Raw genomic sequence first — 13310 nt, 5'->3', positions numbered from 1 at the left:
CTGATGCCCAGAATATTTCTGTCAGTATGAATTTCTTATGTTGCTGCATCTTTTACTCGGGCATTCTGGATGTTGGATGGAAGTAGACTTCACAGGTCAGACTCTTTTCATCTTTTTGACCCAAATACTCTAAGATTGCTATCATACATGCCACAGATTTGTGCTGAACACAGATTTGTGTCGTGAAACTATCTTCGGGGCGAAATCTCAGGCGTGGCTGATTCAACTGTATGTGACAACTATTTTTCGACAAAAGATCAACAAAAAAAAACTCAAAAGGTAACCGTCCTGTTATCTTTGGGGTCAATCTGACCCTGTTCAATGCTTAACGACTCTAAATATATGACATAAACTTTCATTTAATGGGGACAACTGGGTGAACATCCAATTAACATGACGATATGTTTATATCTGTTATAGCTGTATAAAACATGTAAGAAATATCAACATTTTACACACATTTGTTTTGGTTGTTTTGGATGATATTGAGGACACTATAGTATGCAATTGTATAATCCCCCAACATCTTGAGGGCCCTAACCTAACATAACCATATAGCTGTAATAGTGCGAGAACCACTGATAGTTCACACAATGGGGGAGGAGCCAACAAGGCTTGCACAGCAGCCTTCTAACCATGTATCTTGGTGCTCTGTGTTCTCTTCTCTTTCTGTTCTCTCTCAACTGAAAATGACTTATAAGGAAAGGTCAATATAATGCATGTAGATTGACCTTTATATATATGTTGTATTGAGACCTCTTTGTCAATGAGGTGTTGTCCCATTTAGTTTAATTGTCATTAGTATTGTGTATTGTGTATGCATATATGTTGTATATATACATATATATTTTATTTTATATTTTGCTTTGTATGCTTCTATATCTTTCATCCCTGTTTTTATATTTTATTTTTTATTTTTTATTCATGTGTGTTTGGTTTATTGGTGCTGCTACTGCTACGACAAATTTCCCCTTGGGGATTAATGAAGTATATATCTATCTATCTATCTATGACAGTGGCAGAGAGGAGGATGAGGTTGATGAGGTGCTCTCAACCACCAGCAAACACACTACCTTCCAAAAGTGGAAAGTCATTATGGTCTGTCTCCCTGCTTGAACAACAGGGTCGACTTAGAGCTGCTTTTGCTATCAAAATGGTTCCAGGCCCACCAGAGACATAACATCAGCGGTCGAGCTCTTCATAACACCATCATTCGAAAAGGATACACTTGAGATGACAAGTTTACAGGGGAGGCGTGTGGGGACAGTTGGAAAGACCTGGATGTGACCCATTTGCAAGCCTACGTTGGGTTTTCTCATTCTAGCCGGAGAGCACAAGTCAAAAGGCGACGCAACAGAACATCTTTGGGCTGCTGACACTGGAAGGGAATATTTCATCCAGCATGTCTCTCAACACATGCCATGTTTTTCTCCCGTGTCGTAACGCTTTGACAGAAACAAGGGCGAGCCGACGAGAGTGTGACGAATTCACAGCAAGATGGGATGTAATGGACAAGTGGGTTCAGCAATGAAACTATGATTGCCTACTCAATCCTTTCTAATTTTTTTTAATGGTGTTTGTTTTTCCAGGGGTCAAATTGACCTGGAACATAATAGATGTTACTATTCTTAATAACATAAAAAAAATCTTCATTCCAAATGTTGTAAATAAAAATAAAAATGTACTTAGCAATAATATAAAGCCATTAAAACACAAAAACTATATCTCCGATTGGAGGTCAATCAGTGAGATTTGATTGTGATCTGCATATTTCGCCATCGTTGCCAACAGATATTCTGGATGTTTAAGGGTGTGGAGGGTCTTGTTTTATGTAAAGAGTTATTTCAACAAACTAATATAAACTACCTGACACTTAAACTTGGGAAGAAATTATAATAATTGTTTATGGAGGTTTAAATCTCTGAGGTCAAATTGACCCCAAGGATAAAAGATGTTAGAAAATGTGAAGCTATCAAAAGTATTTGCAACTGAGGAAGTACATTTATTTCCATTTTAATAGAGCTATTCATGATATATCTATCATACATACGTGTGTGTGAATGGAAATTCAAGTAAAAAAACAGTACTCTATGTTGAATGTTGTTCTTTGATGAAGTTTATGTGACAAGCAAGGGCTTGGAACACAGTCAAAGAGAGGTGTAATGACCACACACACACACACACACACACACACACACACACACACACACACACACACACACACACACACACACACACACACACACACACACACACACACACACACACACACACACACACACACACACACACACACACACACAGGGGATATGGCTAGAGCTTCATCATATTAGTGCAACGATGCACTGGCACAAAGACATGACAGGTTTTCATATTGTAAAAAGTATTTTCTAAAATGTCAACATATTAATTAAAATATGAAGCTACAGCCAGCGGGCAGTTAGCATAGCATGAAGACTGGACCTTTGGACTTTAGCTTACTAGCTGTAGTTTTATATTGAACAAATACATTTCAGAGTGTTATCAATCCTCTCATCAAAGAGTTTGTCCCGAATTGTTGAACTATTTCTTCAACAGAGCGCGACAAGGAGGATCTTTATTCGGAGGCCAGCTCGGAAGTTAGCATCTCCCCGACAAAAGGCCAACGAGAGTTTTGCATTGCATTTCTGATGATTGCAGAAAATGAGCTCAAAACACGAGTCATTAAAAAAGATCTAATGCATTAGGTAGAATTACAAAGCTAATATACTTTAATTTAGAAACCTCTTAGCATCCTTGAGACTCGTAAAAGCGACGACATTCACAAGAGGGGTATTTACTAATGCATGTCATGTTGTAGAACAAACCCGGTAAAAAGCTTGTGTTCACCACAGAGCGTGTTTCAGCCATCTCACCAAAACTCCATAAAAAAAATACTTTTACTTTGAGAAGTGGGAACCAGAAGGGGGAAAATCCGAACTCTTTGCAGGTTTTGAGACTCATTCCAGGTGCACTCTATAATCCACTGGGAGCTGCAGCAGTGCAGACGATGACATGAAAACGTACTTTTACTCTTCATCACTCTCAAACACTCCGAATGTTCCTCTGTGCTGCCGGTTGTTCACTTTATTTTCTCTCTTCTGCTTATTATTTTCTTTTCTAAAAATCAATGCCCTGCTGCGTCTTGAGGTATACAGTGATGTGAGGAACCCCGGGAAACGGCAGAACTCATCATTAACTGTTTTAACGATAGTAGGGCTTTTTTTTTTTTTATCTCTGAGTTTATGTGCTTCTAATTGGTTCTGTCTCCGAAGCAAACGGAGCTGACCAGTCTGCAGCTCGGAGGCGGACGTAATGAAACAGATGCTCGGCAGATGTCAGGGTTAAAACGCTCGGCGGAATCCGCTTTGGGTTTACGTAACAGGCATGTTGAGAACGGGCCTTTCAGCTGCGTCCTGTGGAAGGAGAACATTCGTTTGGTAGGGTGGCAAAGTAGATTTTTAGGACTAAGTGTGTCACGACGCTATTAGAGTGGACCCAAAAGCACGACTCAGACAGGAGTAACGAAGAACACCGTCTTTGGTTGGAAACAGGCTGGGTCAAAACCGGGAGATCAGTCGAAGAAGCAAACAACTCCAAAAAGGGGCGGGGCAGAGAATCAGAGGTCAGGGCAGGCAGGCAGGCAGGGTCAGAACAGGCAGGTCAGAAATATACTCTAATAACGCTGAAGAACTTGGCACGAAAACACAAGACAATCTGGCAGAGGACAAGTGGAAGTGAGGGAGCTAAATAGTGAGGGACTAATGAGGGGATGGGCTGCAGGTGAGAAGGGCGTGAGGACCAGGTGAAGGTAATGAGGGACTAACGAGGTGATCAGAGGCAGGTGAGGGGAGTTGGATTGACGAGATGGTGTGACAGGATGAAAACAACTATTACAAAAAGGAAGGCGTGGAGCTAAACTGTTACAAAGTGCTAATCTAAAAAGACGTTTGACGTTTTAAACCTTTCCATGTAAATTCCCTTTTTTTCATTTTTTCTTTTTCAAGCTTCGGATAGAAAAAGACAAATCAAGGTCTCAAAGTACATGGCGTTGTGAATTAAGATGACACCCACAGCTTTAAATTGAAGCCAACTGCAACCCAAGAAGAGGATAATTTTCCAAATCCAACTTAAGATGGAACCCTGCTGCCTTTTGAAACTTAGAGAAGACCTCCTCTCGTCTTTCCAGGGGCAACATATGAGAGAGAAGCACCAAGAGGAAACAAATAACAGGCAGACGTCAAGTCTGAAGCTTTCAGTGCCACGTTGTACTTTTCCTGTTGCTCTTTATTGACACACGTAGAACAGATTTGCATACATTACTGATTTTGGACCCTTTTGTTGGAGTAAAATGTACAATAACAGGGGAAAACTATATTTGGTGCAATTATTTTGAAACTATTTCATCTGTTTGGCGTAAACTCTTTGGGAGGATGCTGTGAGTGATGCTTTGAGATTTACGGCTCCATGGAGACACAGTGGAGGCTTCAGCTACTTTTTCATCTTTGACAGTAACAACCTCTCAGCAGAACAGCCCTCCCATTAGTGCAGGGACTACCATTACCTCCCAGCTATCCTTACATGCACAAACTGGTCTCCAGACCTCATTTAGAGGAGAGTGAGCTCTGTAGCTTTGCATTTATTTTTACATTCCCACCATATATCTGTATGTTGAAGTGTTTTGTTTTCTATTCATGCATTTATGATTTTGTTGTTGCGTTGCTTGGCATTGAACAAACCGACTTTCTGAAAATGAACAAGGCTGTGTTTTTGTTATGGAGAGGCAGAGTGGGCACGAAACACATGATGCTTTCAGTACACGCACAAACACACACACACACACACACACTCACTCAGGACTTTGCTCTTTCACTATTTGATAATCAGCTGCAGCAACAATCAGAAGGGGAAACATGCAACCATAGAGACAAGAGCCTCTCACGTGCACAATGCATGCAATAACTCTGACTGCATATCACTCTCATTACTATCCTCAGCCAACCCTGCTCTGCTGCTGGTTGTAACTGATGATTTATGATTTATTGACACGTCCTCACTCATACCCTCCAATCATGCCCTGTACCTGAAAGGCCTGCAGGTGGGAGATTCAGTCACGCTCACCTCTCACACTGTGCCACTGCTCCGGGTCGCTGTCAGGTCAGTCCAACAGAGCCTGGTCAATAATTCAAGCGTTGGACCGGGGGGCCGGGACCCACATGTCACACACAATGAGGAAGCACTAAACTCCAATCAGGCACTCACAGCTCCTCATCAGCTGCAGACGGATAATGAACCTAAATGACCTGACATGAGCAGAGGGAGATAAATGAAGTGCTTTGGAACTGCAGAGCATGGACATTGGATATCTAGGTTCAAGATGGCACCTTTAGCCCTATTTAATGTGTATTTAAATGCTCCATTATTTAAGGGGAGATGAATATGTTTGGGAAACATGCCTATACCGTATTTTCTTTCTTACTGAGAGTTAGATTAGCTTAGTTTAGCTTAAAGATTGGAAACAGAAGGAAACAGCTAGTGTGGCTATTTTCATAGTCAGGCGGGTTTCATCCAACATTCATAGGAATTCATACAATAAATATTGAGTATTTCACAATCTATTCCCAAACCTAACCAAGTAGTTTTGTTGCCGAAGCTTAATTTTAATTTGGTTAAGACCGTATGCATGTAACCAACAGGATATTGACACATGTTGCTGGCTTTCAGAGGAAAATGCACGAAACTAAATGATCCTACACATAATTATCGGACACGTTGCAACAGGTAACAATATTTGCAGAGTAGCACGTCTAAAGCTCCCTTATTAACATGTAATATCTTCAATCTGTAACCTTTTAAATAAACTGTTGTTCTTACACTTTGGTACATACACGTGGTATAACAGGCTAACTGGTTTGATGAAGCCAGGCTCGCTCTTCCTCCCGTAGCTTCATATCGACACGTCAGTGCTGTTTGCTGTTACATTTACAGAATTGACTTACAGTGTGGAAGCACCATGGCAAGCAGCAACTGCTGCGGATATTCACTCTCCACAGATGAAGTCAAAATGTTAACGAGGACTGCTCGGGAGCTAAGGGATGCACTGAAAGGTTTTGACAACTTTTAAAATCCCCACAGGAAGCTTAGTGATCGCCCTTGAGCTCAAACTAAGAGAGGAGGGGAATGAGCGAGAGCATCGAACTTCTCCATCAGCTGAATTAATCAAGAGCCTGAGAGTACCCTCTTTACAGAGCAGGCTAGCATCACGTCTAATGACTCCAAGTCGGCGCTCAGCGTTTCCTTAATTGAACTTGAAATACTAGAGACAGACAAGGAGAGAGGGACAGAAATAACAATAATGTAACGTAACACAGCAGAAGGAAAGTGCAGGCTGAATTCTCGGTGGGATGTCAAGATAAGGTACAAGCTCTCTCTGGGGTTGAAGCTGCAGGCACAGATTTCAAAACAAATCCTCCGGGTCTGCTGGTCAAGTCTGTTTTTGGACCAGATGCAGTGTTTCCAGTCTGCTCTTAAAGAATGGGCATTTTCGGGGGAACTTGTACGCATCATGGAGTCAGACCTTGCTTTGTGCGATCGGCACATATTCCCAAGTGCGCAATAATACATCATGGCGTTTGTATAGCAGGCAAGCAAGTAGTTTTACATTTGCAATTCATAGCAGCCCCCCCCACACACACACACACACACGCCTGCTCACTCTCCGGAGTAATAGACTCCTGTCATTGATGAGTCCCTGGGGTGCACAGAGTGAATCCTTTCTCACGTCTGCATCGATCAGACCGAGAGTCCCACCTGATTTACATTGACAAGAGCATCGGAGTCTAAATGAGAGTAAGCATGTTTTCCAAATTGGAAACACAAGAGACACGTCTCTCTGCGAACAAACAGCCGGGGGGGTAAACGCTGACATTTAGCCCCAACGCCGTGGAAGACGGCTGACGAGGCTACTTTCCCGCCTCATTCCTTCAGAGCCAGTGGTCCATTTAACCCTCCTGTTGCCTTAGGGTCAATTTGACCCGATTCAATGTTTAACCCTCCTGTTACCTTTATATTTACTGACATATTTTACCCTTGGGGTCAATTTGACCCCAGCAATTAAAACCTCCAGAAAATTATTAGAATTAATATTGTTTTCCAAGTTTAAGTGTGAGGTACTTTATGTTTGTTTGTTTGTTGACTACCGAAAGAACACCGACATTAAACATTGAATCGGATCAAATTGACCCGAAGGCAACAGGAGGGTTAAACCAAATGTGGTCTTTAAATGTCTGTTTTTATTTTATTTTATTATTTTATTTTATTATTTTTATTTTTCAATGATTTTGGTAGGAGGCCAGTGTCTTATCGTAACCTGTATGCTTATTGCTTTTTTATTACCTTCGCATTGAAAATGCGGAAGGTTATGTTTTGATCGCCATGTATTTATTTATTTATTTGTATGCGTGTTATTCGCATAACAAAAACAGTTTAAAACCGAATCGCATGAAATTTGGTGGGATGATTGGTTATTATCCGGGGACCATTTGATTAGATTTTGGGATCAATCGGGTCAAAGGTCAAGGTCAATGTCATGGAAAGGTCAACATCTTCTTTTTACCATAGCGCGGTATCCAATTGGCATGCAACTAATGCCAACATGTTCATAATTCAATGCCCAATCTTGTGATATGCGAAGGTATGCGCTCTACCGAGTGCCCGTTCTAGTTATGTTAATGTATTAACCTCATTCTCCTTTAGTGAAGGCTGTAACATCTGGCCACAGGGACCAAAGCTGAAATTTAGCCTTAGCTAACATTAACACATTTACCCATGGGTTGATTAATGTGTACGGTCCCTTTACAAATAAATTAAATGAAATTAAATGAAATGGAAGCCAAAGCCAATGACACATTGTTACCTTATACAGTCGTGGCTGTGTATTTGTATCAGGAAACAGTTGTCTATATACATATTAGACACGGAGGAACACAGAATGTATGTTTCTATCCACCTGATGAATCTAAGTAAAATAATCCCTCTAATTTACGCTCCGGTTTTGGTCTCCACCAAGGGCCAAGGACAATATCCTTGGCAGCTCTTTTCTAAAGATATAGGTATGAATTAAGAGCTATTTTATTCTGAAAAACAGTTGCCTGCTGCATCTGGACAAGAAGTTGACTATAACAGTAAAGTTGTTGAAAGATACTGAAACGCCAGAGAGAGACGGAGTCGAGTCAGGTGATAATTCTCTGGGGGTTTATCGACTGAATCCATTTTTTATGAATGCATTTAAAAAAACTTAAATGTATGGTGTGTCGACACGTTAATTTAACTCCGCCTTTTCTCTTTTAGTTTGGAATAATAATACCATGAGGTGGATCCCTTTGTTTTCCAGGTTACTTCACAGTGTGTTACGGAGACCCGCAGCATATGGACAGCCATATTGGGAAGCCAAATGAACAGATGGACTCAAACTCACATCGTCATTAAGTGTCAGGGCTCATTTAGGAGCCGGTAGCATGAGCGGTTTTTAATTTCAGTGAGTGAAGTTTGATGGACAGAGAGAGAGAGAGAGGGAGGGAGAGAGAGAGAGAGAGAGGGTGAGAGAGAGAGCTTGAAGCATCAGGTTTGTTTAGAGAGACTTAAACTAGACACATAGCTAACGTATGTTGTGAAATCTATCGGGCTTTAGAAGTATTTTTTATGATTATTTCCCCCACGTGGATGAAACAAGATCATTGAGATATCCAAATTACTTTTGAACACTTTGCTTTAAAGCAAAACATTTCATCTTGTATTGACAGGGGGATAAATGAGCTTGTACATCTGATGTAATTAGGGGTTTGATGCCGGCTTTGCAATAGATATGAGAGCTGACAGGACAAGCAGCTCAGGGAAATGTGAGCTTCAAGAATGTCAAGGGTTCTGGCTTCACAGAGGAACACAGCAGAATCAGGAAATGTCAACGTGCAACACATGAAAAGGTTAAGCCTCGCCGGTCGTGTGCATGCGGGCACGGACAAACACATGATCTGAACATGCACACGCTCTCACTCTCAGGCATGCAAGCAAAAAGCACACGCACACACACCGATGATATCTGGTAATGACCTTTTGCTTCATCATTATTTTTGAGTAAGCAGCACAAATGGCGTTTCCATGAATCTTGCAGACACTCAAATTACTTCTTTTTTTTGCACCGTGATTTCTGTGAGAAATGGCAGTGTATGCAAAGAGATGCTGGAAAAATGGGGCAGAGCTAGAATCCCACAGAGGAGACATTGTTTTTCCATCCCCCACAGAACCTTTGTAATACTGACAGAATTTTAACAGTATAAAGCTGATTTGGTTTACATGTACACACCACTCAGCTACCCACATTCACTTCCCTTTCGACATGTCCTAAATTGAATTGAATGGCTCCAGTCAGTGTGAGGATAGTGAATCCCTGCTGCTAATGCACTACTCGTGTTGGACGAGGTGACGTTGTAGGCCAAGCATCAGACCCTCGGCCATTAGCGTTGCATTACATGTCCTGTTCCACACTGTGATTAGTGCTGAGTGCAGACACAGGGTTCGACCTGAGACGTGGAATAATTCAGGTATTTCAAGGAAGACGCCATGCACTCACACAGACACATACACACACACACAATCACGCAGACACACACACACAAACGAACATATTGTCTGCAATCGTCGCCTTCTCTGAGCTAGGAGTGTCGGCCAGAGTATCGGCTAAGACGAGCTGCATGCCAGATACTGTTGGACTATTCCCACAGAGCTTGGGATCCCATCCAGAGAATCACCAATGTGTATTGGGCCGGGCGAAGTTGGATGGAGATGAACAGATAACGGATTTATTGGTCACACTGTGCTGGAGTGGCAGCTGCTCGGAGACTTGCGCGTGACACTGCAGAAGAAAGTGTCACTCTATTTTTATTTTTTAAGTTTCTTTTTTCCCGGAGTCCCAGAATATTTGTATGTGTTGCTGCAGAGCGATCAGGCCACACATTCCCACACCGGGGCTGATGACGCCATCATGCTGTGCTGAACTCAGCTGTTCATCAGAGAAGATATAATTACAACTACTTTTTTGACCTCTTAGTTTAATTTCTTATCACCTGACTCTGCCTCTTCCCTCAACTCTGAAGAGCAAGTTTGCATCTTTACCTTCGCATTGAAAATGCGGAAGGTTATGTTTTGATCGCCGTGTATTTATTTATTTATTTGTATGCATGTTATTTGCATAACAAAAAAAGTTTAAAACAGAATCGCATGAAATTTGGTGGGATGATTGGTTATTATCCGGGGACCATTTGATTACATTTTGGGATCGATCGGGTCAAGGTCAAGGTCATGAAAAGGTCAACATCCTCTTGAATCGCATGGAATTTGGTGGGATGATTTGTTATTATCCGGGGACCATTTGATTAGATTTTGGGATCGATCGGGTCAAAGGTCAATGTAAAGGTCATGAAAAGGTCAAAATCTTCTTTTTCCCTCTCATTCTAAACTGCATACATATTTCTCTGCATATGCATGGCATACCTGAATAAAGTCAAACTCGCAGTGGTTGCTCAGAACATAAAGGACGTTACACACAAACCATACAGCTGGTTGTGTAAACCTCCATTCAGCAAAAACGTACATCCTGACGAGGCAACGTTTGAACTTACAAATGGCAAATTCTACCGGCTCCGAGTCATTTGGCTGTAACAATTTTAAACAACAGCCTTTTAACACATTGGGAGATTTTAGCACCATCCTAAATCACACCCTATAATCTCACAAGGGAACAAAAACATGTCGGATGGATGCCGCTCTGGTGCTAAAATCTATCCTTGCAAGAGGAACACGGGGAGTCAAGGTAGGACGAGTGCCGCCTTCACATCTGTCCGTCTCTGCCCAGCGGCCCCTTGAGAAGCCGCTGATCCATACAGACCCTTTGCTCGCGTGACCGGCAGACGCTGCAGTGGCAACAGACACTTCTGTTCCTCCCCGACGACACGGCCGTCGAGAAATGTGAAGGAACCGTGGTTCTGTCAACCTCACAGAGAACCGTACAATACGATACAATGAACCGCGACGACAAGCCAGCCTCGAGGCTTTCGCTTTCGAGACCAGAATACACGGCAGGACGCACATTTCCTTTGTCCTGCGGTTACCCTAAAGGTGTCACGTGTAAGATCTGGCCGACATTTTAGTTTATGAACCGAATAAAAACACGAGTTATCATTATCAACAGAATGTGAAGCGGTCACAGTGTGGGCGGCCTTCCTTGCAATACCACTTGTGACAGTGAGTCGCTGTTGAAGGTACGGGGTGTACGTTTTGTTGGGTTGTTTATTGGATTAGCAGCAGGGCCCATGAGAGACAGTTTAGCGTTGAGGATTTAAAGGGAATTTACAGCAGAAGTTGCAGTTTGCACAGAAATAAATGCTGCTGTTCCTCAAGAGCAACGGAGGTTTTTCCCCCCCGTGTTCAAAACACCAGCGCAACTAACGGTCGGGAAGCTGAAGCAGGTTGGTTTGTCCTGTAGAAACGAGGCAGCTGTTCTTATTTTCAGGTGATTATACACTGAAGTATTGAATAAATATTGTATTTAATTTCTGCCAATACATCTCCCTAAATGTCACACACCGTTCCTTTAATGTTTGGGAAGATTCTCACAGTATTGCCTCTCACCTACAGAAAATCATTGCGCAGGATTTACTGAGTTTTAAACTCTGTTAAGAAGTGCCCCAAGCATTGACATCCAAATTGATGATCAATATTCTTATGAGACTCCATTTAAAGTCAGTTGATTAATCTGTTAAGTCGTATTTAATGAGCGAGCACCGAGAGCTGTGGGGATATGTGGAAACCCTTTTCAACTGTGCAGTGAACGATAACAGCCTTTAGCAATGATGATAATTGGTTTATTAGTTTATTAATTTATATAAATAGCATAATGAGCCACAAGGAGCTATAACAAGAGAAATGATAATTCAATTCAATTCAGTTTATTTGTATAGCCCAATTTCACAAATTACAAATTTGTCTCGGAGTGCTTTACAATCTGTACACATAGACATCCCTGCCCCAAAACCTCACATCGGACCAGGAAAAACTCCCAAATAACCCTTCAGGGGGAAAAAAAGGGAAGAAACCTGGAGGAGAGCAACAGAGGAGGATCCCTCTCCTAGGATGGACAGATGCAATAGATGTAATGTGTACAGAAGGACAGATTTAGAGTTAAAATACATTCAATGAATATGACAGAGTGTATGAATAGTTCATAGTAGGCATATTCCACGATGGAGACCTCCACGATCCATCAGGCAGATGGCGGTGGGGAGGAGGAGGGCGGAGTCTCAACAGGACAGTGGCGTAGTCATGAGCAGGAATTCCACGACCCAGACGATCCATCAGGCAGATAGATCTATGTTGCCTCATAGGGTCCGATGACCCCATGAGACGAAAGTCAAAAGGACTTCCGGGAGAAAGCAGAGTTAGTAACGTGTGATTGAGAGATGAAAATTCATCCTTAAGGAGAGAAAAAGAGGAGATAGGTACTCAGTGCATCCTAAACGTCCCCCGCAGCTATAAGCCTATAGCAGCATATCAAGGGCTGGACCAGGGCAAACCTGATTCAGCCCTAACTATAAGCTCTGTCAAAGAGGAAGGTCTTAAGTCTACTCTAAACGAGGTGACTGTGTCTGCCTCCCGGACTGAAATTGGAAGCTGGTTCCATAAAAGAGGAGCTTGATAACCAAAGGCTCTGGCTCCCATTCTACTTTTAAGACTCTAGGAACTACAAGTAGTCCCGCATTTAGTGAGCGAGCTCTCTAGTGGGGCAATATGGTACGACAAGCTCCTTAAGATATGATGGAGCATCACCAATCAAGGCTTTGTAGGTTAAGAGAAGAATTTTAAAAGTGATTCTTGATTTTACTGGGAGCCAGTGCAGAGCAGCTAGTGCAGGAGTGATGTGATCTCTTTCTTAGTTTTAGTGAGAACACGAGCTGCAGCATTCTGGATCAACTGGAGGGACCTAAGAGATTTATTAGAGCAGCCTGCTAATAAGGAGTTGCAGTAATCCAGTCTCAAGTAACGAACGCTGAACCAATTTTTCTGCATCTTTTGAGACAAGATGTGCCTGATTTTTGAAATATTACAGAGATGAAAGAATGCAGTCCTTGAGATTTGCTTTACGTGGGAGTTAAAGGACAAGTCCCGATCAAAGATAACGCCAAGATTCTTTACAGTGGTGTTGGATGCCAGGGCAATGCCGTCTACAGAATCCACATCAC

The sequence above is a fragment of the Pseudoliparis swirei genome, chromosome 8 (assembly GCF_029220125.1).
Source record: "Pseudoliparis swirei isolate HS2019 ecotype Mariana Trench chromosome 8, NWPU_hadal_v1, whole genome shotgun sequence".
Taxonomy (NCBI): domain Eukaryota; kingdom Metazoa; phylum Chordata; class Actinopteri; order Perciformes; family Liparidae; genus Pseudoliparis; species Pseudoliparis swirei.
This window is presented reverse-complemented; position numbering follows the sequence as displayed.